The 13,808-nt window shown below is 42.1% G+C and overlaps 1 protein-coding gene across 1 annotated transcript in view; it reads left to right on the top strand.

The window, feature by feature from the left end:
- HTR1E (5-hydroxytryptamine receptor 1E) overlaps window positions 1–13,808 on the top strand; it is a 72,207-nt gene that overhangs the window by 56,637 nt on the left and 1,762 nt on the right. The gene's annotated exons all lie outside the window — the stretch shown is intronic.

Genomic DNA, 13,808 nt, shown 5'->3' on the forward strand with positions numbered 1-13,808 from the left:
TTTCCTCCCACTGGGGGTGGGCCAGTCTCCCTCCAGTGCTTCACCCCCGGCCGATGCCCGGGAATAGAACGGCGCCATATGCGGGAACCAGACTGCGGTTCAAAAAAAGATCTGCGGCACTGGCTTCCCTGCGCTGGCGCTGTTCTATCCATGTGCAAAACCTAAAACAAATGTACTGATGATACATTCTCTTTAGTGTTCCATGTGCATTTATGGAATATAATATGTCTGTTTTGCCCAAAATGGACATATACTTTCAGTGATGAATGGCCTCCCTGATGCAGTTCTGCTATGATCTGCACAAAATTGCAGAAAAATTGGTGCGTTTCGACTGCAACTATGCACAAATCATGGTGGCAGCAGGAAGGCCATTTGGCAATGTTTATGCAGACTCTGCAGAACCTTAGCTATGTGGCTATGATGTCACTTCAGGCCCTACAAAGTATGCAGAGCACTATCAAGGAGGTGGAGGAGACTAGTCTAGGGGGAGGGGGCAGGTAAACCGATCTCCTTCAGTATGAAGTTAAGGTGGGACCCAAGAGAGCAGGGCCCTTGGTGCAATGTGTTGGAGTGGGGGGATACTTTTGCTCTAAGTTGGGTTTTGAATAAATTATGGGGCCCAGTGTCTGTAGTTAGGCATCTGGTTAGGGTCGGAAGTAATGTTGATTTTTGGGGGTGCATTATTTGAGACTTAACCCCCACCCCCAGGACTTAAAAGGTCATTCGAAAAATAAAAATGGTTAGAAATATATACATATACATACTTGAGCTCATTTCAACATTTACAATACAATGCTCAAAAAAACAATGAATCACTCAATACAGAACTAAGATAAAACCCCTTAGTTGTATCTAGTATCTAGTTTTTGTACTACTTAGCAGCGGCAGAACCAATGCCATAGTGGATATAGCTGCTTGTATTTAGTGCTGGTTTTAGCTGTATGCACATCTTTAAGACTCACATACAGCTAAAAGTTTAACAGGGCAAAGAGCTACTAGCTTTCTTTTGCTGTAGCCCAAGACATAACTATAACAAAATTTCAGCTGCTTTTGACCTTCAAAAAGGAATATATACTTCATTAGCCTCTCCTGTGTTTCTGACCATGCATTTGTTTTTGTTTTTTTGTTTTTGTTTTGTTTTTGTTTTTAATCATTTTGCATGGGGAATAAATGTTATTCTATTATTTGGGCGTTGGGGTGTTATTTTATTTTTACACTTTTTTTTATACTTTTATACCTTTTTTTATACTTTCCTGATTGCTAATACAATACATTGCACTGCTATTGTACAGGCAATCTGTATAGCTATTCCCCCAGCACAGCTGTATAGAGGTATATACATGGAAGGCTCAATGACCTTTAGAAGTTTAAACTTGTTTCAGGTTAAACTGCTGGGAGCGGAGGTTTCTCCTGGCAGTTAGTGGGAGCAGGGCCGGCTCCAGGTTTTTGCGGGCCCTTGGGCGACAGAGCCTCAGCAGGCCCCTCATCCATCCATTATACACCATCATCCACGCACTATGCACAATTACTTGAAATACCACTAACATACACAAACACACTGACACTGACTGACAGACACTGACACACTGAAGCACTGACAGCTCAGTCTTCTCCCTCTTTCTCTGGGGCTGCTCTCCACACTGTAAGGTTAAGGACCTTCAGGTCATGTGATCAGGTCCTTCACCCTTTTCTCTCTCTGTGCAGGTCCTGCACTGTCTCCTGTGTCTTCTGATGTTCAGCTCACTCACCCTGCACTACAGTGAGCAGGCTTAACATTAGAACACTGGGCCCTTCTTCTTCTCTGGGCCCCTAGAGGCGCTGTGGGTCCTGGCACTTGCCCAGGTAAGCCCTGTGTTGACTCCGGCCCTGTGTGGGTTATTGTGTAGGTCCACAATTGTGTAGGTTCCTAGGGTTATTGTGTAGGTCCCCCTTTTGTGGTGAAAACAATCCTTTGATCATGTTTCTCAAGCTTGTTCTCATTAGTTTTTGCAGTGTGGAAGTTTACATTATACTGCTGAAAGAGTCCTCAATCACTAGGGAATACCATTGCCATGAAGGAGTATACTGGGCCTGCCACAATCTTTGGGTCCTTGGTACGTGTCGCAGCATCCACATGAATGCCAGAACCAAAAGTTTCCTAGTATCATTTGCCTCTGCTGGCTTGCCTTTTTCATAGGATGCCATCTCTTTTGTTGGTGGATAGGGGTAGGCATGAACAATCCAGTCTGAGACTATACAACTCCATGTACGGCAAGCTGCAATGCCTATACAGCATCCTTTCTGTGGGTTTGGACAAGTTGAACTAGCCTTTGCACCCCCAACCCATCAATGACCATTTTGTGCCCATGACCCTGTCAATTTCTTTTTTACTGCTGGATGAGCTGCAGATTTTTATACCAGGAATCATTGAAGGCTAAAAGGTAGAGCTGCCCCAGTTAGATACAGTTGCCTTCCAGTTAGGTATAATTGATCCCCAGTGTATTGAACTGCCCCCCCTTCAAGTAAGTAAAGTTGCCCAGTTAGATACAGTTGTCTTCCAGTGTATTGAGCTGCTGCTCAGTTAGGTATAGTTGTCTCCTGGCATATACAGCTAAAAAAAAGAAAAAATATATATATACTGTATATATTTTTTTTTATTGCATCTTGCAGGCTTCTTCTTTGTCCACCCCTACTATCACTCATATAGGACAGCAGAAGTGGTGCAGCGCTGATTCAGTAACGCTTACAGTCAACAGTTTTTTGGCCATAAGACTCTTAGGGTGCCATCTTGGGCAGCAGGATAAACGGTGCACTGGCAGCATCGTGAGCCCCACAGAGACCCCACAATCTGACTCCTAAGGCAGAATTCTTTTTTTGAGCCGTGACCCGGGCACCGGCCCGGGCTGAAGCACTGGAGGCGGGCCGGCCCACCCCCAGTTGGAGGAAACCCCCACCGCCCTATGTCACTGCTCCATTGATACTAATGGAGCCGGGAGCCGCATCATGGAGGGGCAGGGGTTTCGTCCCACTGGGGGCAGGCCAGCCCGCCTCTAGTGCTTCAGCCCGGGCCGGAATAGAACGGCGCTGTACGCAGGAATCAGGCTGTGGTTCAAAAAAGTACTGGGGCACTGGCTTCCCCACGCTGTCGCCATTCTATCCATGTGCAAAACTTAAAGCAAATGGTACATTCACTTTAAGTTCAAAATTCTATCTGTATAATGTTTTACTTTATTTTTATAGTGGACAAAGCTTTGTATTTCTGATACAGACCTCCATCCCTAGTTTCAAAAGATGACATGGCAGACTGCATCCACTTACTGCTTATTGTAATAAGCTCTTGTGCTAAGCGTACCATATGTATACTATATGTATACACACACAAAAGCTAAATATGCAGTAATGCGTCATGAAACCTCAGATTCACTTCATCTACATTAATAAGTTATACAGTAACATAATGTAACCAAAGAGAATGACTTGGTGTGATTCAGCGCAATATGTCAACTCAGATATTTCATTCAGGTGCCAGTCGAGTAGCAGCTTCTTCTGTGTACTCAGCTAGCAAAATTAATCTGTGTTAGTTCCATAGTGCGTGAAGAGATGAACATTTTAATTGAATCTAAACAATGAATAGGAGACTTTTCAATGTTATAACAGCAGAGCTGTGGGCTATTTATACGTAGCCTCACCCCTGTCTCCCCTATAGTCACCGGAGCTCATAACCCTAGATTAGAGCAATTTGCTCGGTTCATTTCTGTCACCTGCATATTATGTATTTTGGCAGATTTTAGATTATGCAAGCAGTGGTAGCTATATGCGTGTATTATGAGAGTTCACATAGAAAGCATACCTGTTGTTTCAGGCACTCTGGACGCAGATGCAGTCAAGTGGAACAACAGAGGGGGAACTATCAGTTTCCTGCTCTGCCTTTTGGGGCTGATGTCAGCACCTAGAGAACTTTGGAAAGTGCTGGGTCCCACTTGGTCGCTGGGTGCTGGGCCTATCCCCTTAACTGTAAGCGCTTGTGATGAGCGCTTACAGTTAAAGGGCTTGTATCACCTAAAGGGACCCTAACTACTATTTGGATGAACAGAGGGGGCCTAACTTATATGTGGAGGTACATAGAAGACCCTAATTACTAAATAGAGGGTACAGGTAGGGTCTTGCTACTCTATTGCGGAAACAGTAGAGATGAGGGAACCTGCAGAGGTTCGGGTTAGTATGAACCTGAACTCTCGGCTTCTGATTACCGCTGTCTACCCGCTCCGTGAAGAGGGTGGATACAGCCTGAGGACCGCCTGGAAAACTGAGATACAGCCTATGACTATGGCTGTATCCCAGTTTTCCAGGCGGTCCTCAGGCTGTATCCACCCTCTCCACGGAGCGAGCAGACAGCGGGAATCAGAAGCTGAGAGTTCAGGTTCATATGAACCCGAACCTCAGCCGGTTTGCTCATCTCTAGGGAACAGGTGGGCCTTATTACTATATTGGGGCAGAGAGGGACCTAACTACTATATGGGGGCACAGAGAGCATTATTACTGTATGGAGGCTCAGGGAACATCATTATTGTATTGTAAGGGCACAAAGGGGGCTTTATTGATCAGTGTAGATACCAAGGAGGCCAAATTTGTTAAAGGGATCACAGTAAGAGCATTAATAGTGAGCATGGGAAACTTTTACACTTGGCAAGGAGTGTTACTATAAATGCTGCTTCGACCGATGCTCGGCCCATGTAATAGTGTCAACGATCAGTCAAGAAGCAGAAAAATGCCTATACAGCAACTGTTTGCATCTCCTGTGTGGGCAGTAAAATTTACTGCTATCAGCCACCCATCTCCCTGTGAAAACAGTGGATGTGTGGCCAATAGTAATACTTAAATGGCCTTACAAACAATACAGTGATCGTTCGTGAGGCCCAGTCTTGGGATGAATCTCGCCTTCTAAAGGAGCTTCAACCTTCTTGCTTGAGTCCTTGCAGGGCCACATATCGGGCCTTGTAAAAAGATCCTTATAGTTGAGTTTATGCGCTGAATAAATTCTAATGTTCTCAAATGACTTGATAATTACAAGAGAAAAAAAAAGATACTGACAGATGGCAAGTTAAAGACTTAAAGCTTCTTCTGTCAAACTGATTCCTTCAATTTGTATAAGCATGCTGCACAACAGGTTTACCTAGCAAAACATCATGTTACAAGTATAACCTAGATGGTTATGTTACATGGAATATGTCATTTACTTGGGAATTTTACACAGTGCATTTTACAAGTTGTTTATTAATTTGTATATGATTATTGCCCTGCATCATTGTATTCCTGTTACACCAGTAGCACTTGCAGCAACACTCTACAGGATATGGCCAGGTTCACACACAACGTAAAAAAAGGGCAAAATACGTCCTTATTTGGATAAATACAGCCTGAAATAAAGAACATGATCATTATTTTGCCCTCATTTTTCTGTTGTTTGAACATAGTCTATAGATATTTTACTGAAACACAATAGGAATATTCCAGATAACATACATATAAGGCACTGTCAGATTTCAAATCAGATGTGTACCGGGATTATGTTGCTTTTCTTACAATTGACCACTAATATCTGCTGTTTCACTGTAAATAGTTTCTGCTGCACTTTTAGGCTATGTTCACACAAAGTGGTTTTCCATTACAACAACAGCCATTCTTTTCATACAGCAATGATATGTATTGAAGTCAATGCAACAACGGCCATTGTTTTCACCCCATGCATTGAACAACGGCCGTTGTTTGGCACTCAAAAGAGCGGCCATTGTTCAACAGAGGGGAAGATTTATCACACTGTAAAGTAGAATTGTCTCAGTTGCCCCTAGCAACCAATCAGATTCCACCTTTCATTCCTCACAGACTCTTTGGTAAATGAAGGTGGAATCTGATTGGTTGCTAGGGGCAACTGAGCCAGTTTCACTTTACACCATTTTTCATATATCTCCTGCATGTGCTTGCTTTATTCTATTATGTACTGTATCTACTGTCATAGTTTGTACGGTATGTTGTGTGTATTTCTCTAGCTCAGTATGGTCTTTCTGGTTGAATTGCTTTGTGTTTGTACCTTGCAATTTCTATTACATTTAAAAAAAAATATATATATATATGTGTGTGTGTGTGTTAGGCATGATCATGATCAGTTATGCTGTAAATATAATTGAGATTTAGTAGTATAAGGATACATATATCACACTGAAAGGAAAAACAAGAATGTGTCATTCACAGCCTTCAGATAACTTATCATTTCGATGTGCTCATTACAGTAATTAGAAAAAAGTTTGACTCAATGTAAATGAACCAGCCTAGTGTGACATGAGGAACCTCTGATGACTTAGGGCCCTATTCCACTGGACGATTATCGTTCAGATTATCGTTAAATCGTTCGAATCTAAACGATAATCGTTCGGTTGAAATGCAGTTAACGATTAACGACCGAACGAGAAATCGTTGATCGCTTTATAAGACCTGGACCTATTTTTATCGTTGCTCGTTCGCAAATCGTTCGCGTTGAATAAGACATCGTTCGGTCGTTCGCAATAGATACGAATGCAATAGCGAATAAATAGCGAAGAAAAAACGATCGCAATTACGATCATAAGTAACGATTATCGTTCAATGGAAATGAGTGAACGTTTTCAGGTCTTTCGCAATAGTGGTCGTTTGCGATCGTTAATCGTTAATGATATGCAAACGATAATCGTCCAGTGGAATAGGGCCCTTACGATAATCCTTCTAAGGCACAGAATTGCCTCATTTTGGTAATTTAAAGTTATCATTTACATAAATTTTCTCACAGGACTTAATAAAACCAGTTCTACATGTAATCTGGGAACTAAATTTTGCAGAGTATTTCACAATTACATCAATGGCATAGTTATTGCTGAGCAGGTAGATGTCTGAACACTCTGCTTGTTTGCATATGGGGAAAGTTCAGCCATAATAACCATCAGGGCACGATTGCTGGCGAGCACCACTTGCAGGTGAAATCTAACAGAGCAAAAAACTGCTGGTAACTCACCCAGTAAGGCTAGGTTCACACTGCGTTTTCAGCATCCGTTTAACGGATCCGTTTTTTTTAACGTCCAGAAAAATAGGGTCAGCAACGTTTTTTTGTCCGTTTTGGTCCGTCAAAAAAACGGATCCGTTTTTTTTTATAATGGAACTCAATGGAAAAACGGATGCACACAAATGAATCCGTTTTTTGCAATCCGTTTTTTATGCGTTTTTTTCAAAAAACGGATGCGTTAAACGGATGCTGAAAACGCAGTGTGAACCTAGCCTAACTTACCTTGTAGTTCACAGGCTGTATTTACACCACAGTCTAGAAGAAGGCGGGAGCAGCCCAGGGCATGCTGACTCAGACACACCATGGGGGAGATTTATCAAACATGGTGTAAAGTGAAACTGGCTCAGTTGCCCCTAGCAACCAATCAGATTCCACTTTTCATTTTCCAAAGAGTTTGTGAGGAATGAAAGGTGGAATCTGATTGGTTCCTAGGGGCAACTGAGCCAGTTTTACTTTACACCATGTTTGATAAATCTCCATGGCATGAGTTCACTTGTCGTGTATGCATCTGCAGCAGCGGGGAGGGAGCGGGCCATGCCAGCGTGGCAGAGGAGGTAGGGCCGGATTATGTGCCCCTTGTATGCTGGTATTATTAGTAATGTTTGTCTTGGTATACTGGATTTAACAGTATGATTGTAATATCTCCTTTATAGCTTAATTTCTGTGTGTTTTCGATGTAAAGGTGTGGTGTACCTGGTCTACCTACGGCACCAAATTACCTTTTCCTGACACTGATAACCATTGATAATTGAACATGCAGGAAACAGGGCCACACTACATCCTAACCAAGTCTAATATGATCCAAGTAGAGAGTAGGAAGACTGCACTCCGCTGGTCAGTGGTGCACGAGGTGGAGAGATCCAGTAGTATGTATAGAAGAAACCTCGGCACTCACCAGATAAATATGAGCTTATTTATTCAGTGCAATATGCATCACGTTACATCAAGTACGCGTTTTGGCCAGGCATGGCCGTTTGATGAAGGCCATGCCTGGCCGAAAAGATGTAACATACCATCCATATGTGTGTTATCTTCCTCCTCAGCGCTGGTGCCGTGCTGATAGTCGAGTAATATTCGCTCCGGTGCACTGTCAGGAGCACTGCAGCGTCATCCGGCTCCTCTGCTCCATTGATTATCATTAGAAGGAGCCGGCTGATGAGGCTGCAGTGCTCCTGACAGTGCACCGGAGCGAAGATTACTCCGACTAACAGCACGGGACCAATGCTGAAGAAGAAGGTAACAGACCTTCCTCCTCAGCATCCTAGGTGCTATAAGGGGCTATCAGCAAGTTAGAGTCATCTATCCGGCTGACAGTTCCCCTTTAAGCATTAAAAGTTTAGTTTTGTATGGAAGATGGGAGAAAAAGATGTCAGGCTTTTGAAAGGCAGTGTAAGTGCTACTGGCTTGTGTGTGGAGTAGGCCTTGGCTTGCCTTTCTCTAGGTGGGGCGGGGTCTGGAGGCTAATGGGGCCCTGGTGAAGTCTCTAATGTCTTGACCATATTTTAATAAAAGAAGTTTGTACAGGTGTGTGATGCAACATTGTTTTCTACAGATGTGGTGATGCCACAATACTTACAGTGGCGCTCGCTGTGTTCATAGCCTTTATTCAGTGTCGACATAATCCATGTGCAAATGGCTGCGGATACATCAGAGAACCTGTGCAGTGCCAGCTTATCATTTGGGTGAGCCTGTATACTGTACATAGCTGTTTGCTTCAAGCTCTGGACTGTATATGCAGGCCTTGAAGCTTTGGCAAACAGCTGATTGGCGGAGTGCTAGGTGTCCATATTGATGACCTATCCTACGGGTAAGTCATTAATAAATTTTGCTTAGAGAACTCCTTTAATACAGGCTCCCCATGATATAGAAAAAGAAACAGATGCTGTGTTTATTGATGCTTTAAATTGTCACTGTCATTACAACTTTCAAAATCTAAATCAACAGTAGAAGTGATATAAAGCAAGTTTGCAATTTACATTCATTATTTTTTTGTAGTTATTATGGAGAACACAAAACTTCCTGTTTTCTGACTCTTTTTTTCTCAAAGAGTCAGAAAACAGGAAGTCCAGTGTCCCAGGCCATCTGAGCGCTCACAGAGAGAAGGCAGTCATGTGACTGATGAATACATTGAGCCGTGACTCTCTGTACTGGCCGGAATTCCTGTGTTTAGTCTGTTGGTTTTTTTCAACCAGCACAAGACTAAAAAAATCTGCCTTCAGGAGACTGGACCTGGATTTCTGGTAAGTATAGCTTTGTTTTACAGCATGTTAGCAATAACAAAATAATGAATGTAGATTGCAAACTTGCTTTATATCACATCTACTGCTGATTTAGATTTTGAAAGTTATAATGACAGGTACACTTTAACATTATTGGAAAAAGAAAGTAAAGTTATTAAAGCACTAGAAATTGCTTGTAATTTCTAGGGAACAGAACTTATAATGCAAGGTCATGGTCTGCAAATGCATTGCAGGTAACATTTGTTAAATGAACTGTAAATGATGGGGAACAATGCTTATAATAGAATCAGGTCAACAGGGCACGGTTTACTAATTCCTTCACAATACGCCACTGTGGTATTTTATTGTTGCATGTCTCACATCCCTGGACCTGTCATAAGCCAATGTAAAAGTAATTATCTATCTTTTGACAAAAAGTAGTGAAGGGCTTGATAACTGGTGTTCAGCCTGAATTCTATGTAATTATGCCAGAAAGTGTTACAATATTAGCTCCTGGGAATTCAAGTAATGATAAATTAGATGCATCTTATTGTTTTCTATTTTTAATAAGAAGAATTTATATTCAGTTACTTAAAGCATTTGTCCAGGGTTAAATGATATGTAGCTATGCTTCTGGGGCTGTGGGGGATAGTGAGGTATACTTACCTGTCCCGCTTCCTCACAGTTGCAGGGTTTTCGGCCGCCCACTCTCCGCCGCTGTCAGCAATTTCAAAAAATCTGTTGAATTGCTGGTAAAGCCGGTGACGCGGTCCCTTTTTTGAACCGCAGCCTGGTTCCCATGCACCGCACCGGTCTATTACCATGCACCAGCCCGGGCTGAAGAACTGGAGATGGCCCAGCCCACCCCCAGTGGGTGGAAACCCTTGCCTCTCTATGTCGCGGCTCCATTAGAATCAATGGAGTTGGTCATAGAGGGGCGGGCCAGGCCACCTCCAGTGCTTCAGCCCGGGCCGGTGCTCTGTAATAGACCAGCGCCATCTATGGGAGCCGGGCTATGGTTCAAAAAAGGGACCACAGCACCGGCTTCCGCTGGTTTCCGCCAGAGCCTTTCTATTTATATGCAACACTTAAAGCGTAACTGTCATTTCAGGGTATTTTTAAACCAAAAGAGTTTCCTTCTGTACTGAAAAAGCAATCTCCCAGCCTCCCCCCTCACTTCAGAAGAAGCAGGATTTCTGTGTCCATTATGTGGCTATGGAGAGGGGAGGGGCTGTTAGGAGTGACTGAGCTTGGAGCAGTCCTGCAAAGCACAACATCCTGCAATCTTCTCTCAGTAAGTTCATAGATAAGCACTGACCTTTCTGACACCTGAATTTAGCATTTTAGGTGCCCAGAGAGTCTACAAACAGCTGACCTTCATGTCACCTCTTCCTGCTCCCTCGGCCCCTCCCCCCTCCATAAGGATAGAATGGAGAGAGCAGAGCCTGTCTTCCCTGGCTTCTCTGTAATGAAGACGTGTTTGCCTGATAATGCACAGATAAGAAGTCAGGGGGGAGGCTGGAAGATTGCTTCTTAAGTACAGAAGGAGGCTTTTTTGGCTGATGAAACCTATTACAGAGTTTCTTAAAATCACTTATACTACTGATTTCTGCAATAAAAAAAAAAAATGACAGTTACGCTTTAATGCGTATGTACTGATGGTACATTTGCTTTAATGGGGTACATCGGATGTATGCCATGTTGTCCATCACTTTACCAAACCTGGCATTTTTGATGGACTATAATATAGATTTTGTAGTACTACACAAGCAAGGTGCAAAGTTAAAAAAGTTTTCATGCTCAGACTAATACAGGGCCAATACAACACTAACAAGTCCAGGCACATTTACATCCTGGTACAGCTTGTATGTAAAACAGCTTTGCTAAGGGTTTTCCGCAAATACTTTCTATCCATCATAATATTGCAAATCAGATTAGTCATTTCTTTATAAACTAGTCACTGGCAAGAAAAAAAAACCTGAACATTAAATTTTATTTCTAAATTTTACATTTTATTTCCTCAACTGCAGATGAAGGATTTGCTCAATGCGGAGCTGCGGCTTGGATTTACTTTATTATTTCACTATTTAACAACATACTTCTAATGGAAAGCAATAATGTATGCTACTGTATAGGCATACAAAAGCATATCTAAGCCATACACTTTTTTTTTTTTTGCTCGTGCAAACGTGCTCATTTTTTCTAACCTGATTATTTTTATGTGATTGTTGATAAATAGTTTTTTCTGTCTACTTGTGTCACTTGTTTTCACTGTAATGCTGTACATATCACTTTCCAGAAGCTTCCTCCTTATCATCACAGTTCAATTTAGCTGTAGGCTCAGTGGTAAGAATGGAAACTGCAAGATTTCGGGATTATTCTAAACTATAGATAGTAGAATTTAAAATAAGGAAAAACACAAAACCAATGGCTGAGCCTGCCTGCCACGTCGGGCCTCAAGTCCAGGAGTGGTGGAATGTGGACCAGCACTACAAAAACATGGCCACTTTTTCCCCTACTGTTGTCTCCAGTTCAGGTGCGGTTTGCAATTAAGCTCCATTTACTTCAATGGAACTGAGTTTCAAAACCCCACCAAAACTGGAGACAACAGTAGGGGGAAAGTGGCCATGTTTTTGTAGCGCTGGATAACCCCTTTAACTGTCAAAGTATAACTCAATATATCTCGGGAAGTATACAATCAGGACCCCATAAGCTGTTTTATCATAGTAATGTCTTATTTTTTGTGGGTTGGCTACAGCACCTATTTAAAATTTTGTAATATATAAAGGCATTTTCTCTATGGTCAGCCATGTCTGCCCACTTCCTCATCTTCACAATTCTGTTTCTCGCTATAAGACCACTGGCTGACAGAGGGGCCTTAACCATCCCTTATTCCCTATCAAACAGATCAGCATGTTATTAACCCCTGTATTATCTGCAGGATTTGTATAGTACTATTTGTTTCAGGATCATGCCAAAAAATCTGCAACACGACAATAGGGGTAGGATTATTATCTCCTGTTTACCTTTATCATTCATTTCAAGATACAGGGGGGATTTATCCCTGTGTCTTGGCGTAGACTGGAAAAGGTCACATATAGTCTAAAATGTGCAACTTTTTGCCAGTGCACAACTGCGGAAAAGCGTGGCATGACTCATAGAAGGTGTGGTCTCCTTACACACTCAATTCACTATGATTTCCCTGCAAACAGCCATTAACCCCTTAAGGACCAGGCCTGAAATGACCTTAAGGACCGGGCCAATTGACACTTTTGCGTTTTTGTTTTTTCTTCCTCGCCTTCTAAGACCCATAACTCTTTTATTTTTCCACCTACAGGGCCATGTGAGGTCCATATAATAAATGACGGGACCCCAAAAGTATCATTTATGGGGTGAATTTGGGTAAAAAAATGTGATTCTGCAAATTTTGGGGGGGGTTCCATGTTTTACGTAATGCACTTTACTGTAAAACTGACATTTTTCCATTATTCTATAGGTCGGTCTGAACACAGCGATATGCATGTTTTCTAGGTTTTCTATCCTTTTACTATTTTTTTTAGCAGTAAAACTTTTTTTTTTGCAAATAGGTATGTTTGAAATGGCCCTAATGTGACTCTTATAGCTCTTTTTATTTTTTCACCTACACGGTCTTATGAAGCATTATTTGTGGCGCCATGATTTCTAGTTTTTATTAGTAACATTTTTTTCTAGGTCAGACGTATTGATCGCTTTTCATTAATTCTTTATACATAAAATGTAATTAAAAAAAAAAAAGCAATCTCCGCTTTTTGTTCACGTCAAGGCACAGGCTGCAGGGGCATAAATGTACGCCCCGTGTCCTTAAGGGGTTAATCTTTTAGGCACACTTGTCACTGATGACAGGCTTCCAGATATGCTAATCTTGGTAAATCCCCCCCCCCCCCCCGGTTCTTACAAGTAACAAATGAGCCGTAAAGTATTTTATTAAATACTAGAATAACACCAATTGCTGTGGATATCCTCATGCTAAATATCCTAGAAATAATGGAATAAAACAATGGGATTAAAGGAGAAGTCTGGCGAGAACCATTTTTTTTTTAGCAAGGGCTGGGCAGGGGGAGAATAAAAGAAATAACATGCTCTTACCTCCCTCGTTCCAGCGCTGGTGGCCACATACCAGCCAGCCAGCTGCTGAGACAGGACCCTACTACTGGAGCGCCAGTATGCGGCCACCAGCGCTAGAGCGGGGGGGGGGGGGTAAGAACATGTTATTTTTATTTCTTTTATCCTCCCCCTTCCCAGCACTTGCTAAAAAAATGGCTCTGGCTGGACTTCTCCTTTAATAAATTACATCCTACATGTTATTTTTACCCTGACACTGAAGGGAGTTGTATGCTTCCTATCAGTCCCTGGGCTATTTGTTCAATATCTTAAGCTGTTACAATGGAAAACACAATATTTGCCAAGCATATATCAGTATGAGATTTCCATATGGTATTTATTATAAATGTGTTATTTTGCTGCTATATCTTGCTTTCATC

This window comes from Dendropsophus ebraccatus, chromosome 6, assembly GCF_027789765.1.
Source record: "Dendropsophus ebraccatus isolate aDenEbr1 chromosome 6, aDenEbr1.pat, whole genome shotgun sequence".
In the NCBI taxonomy this organism is placed as follows: Eukaryota; Metazoa; Chordata; class Amphibia; order Anura; family Hylidae; genus Dendropsophus; species Dendropsophus ebraccatus.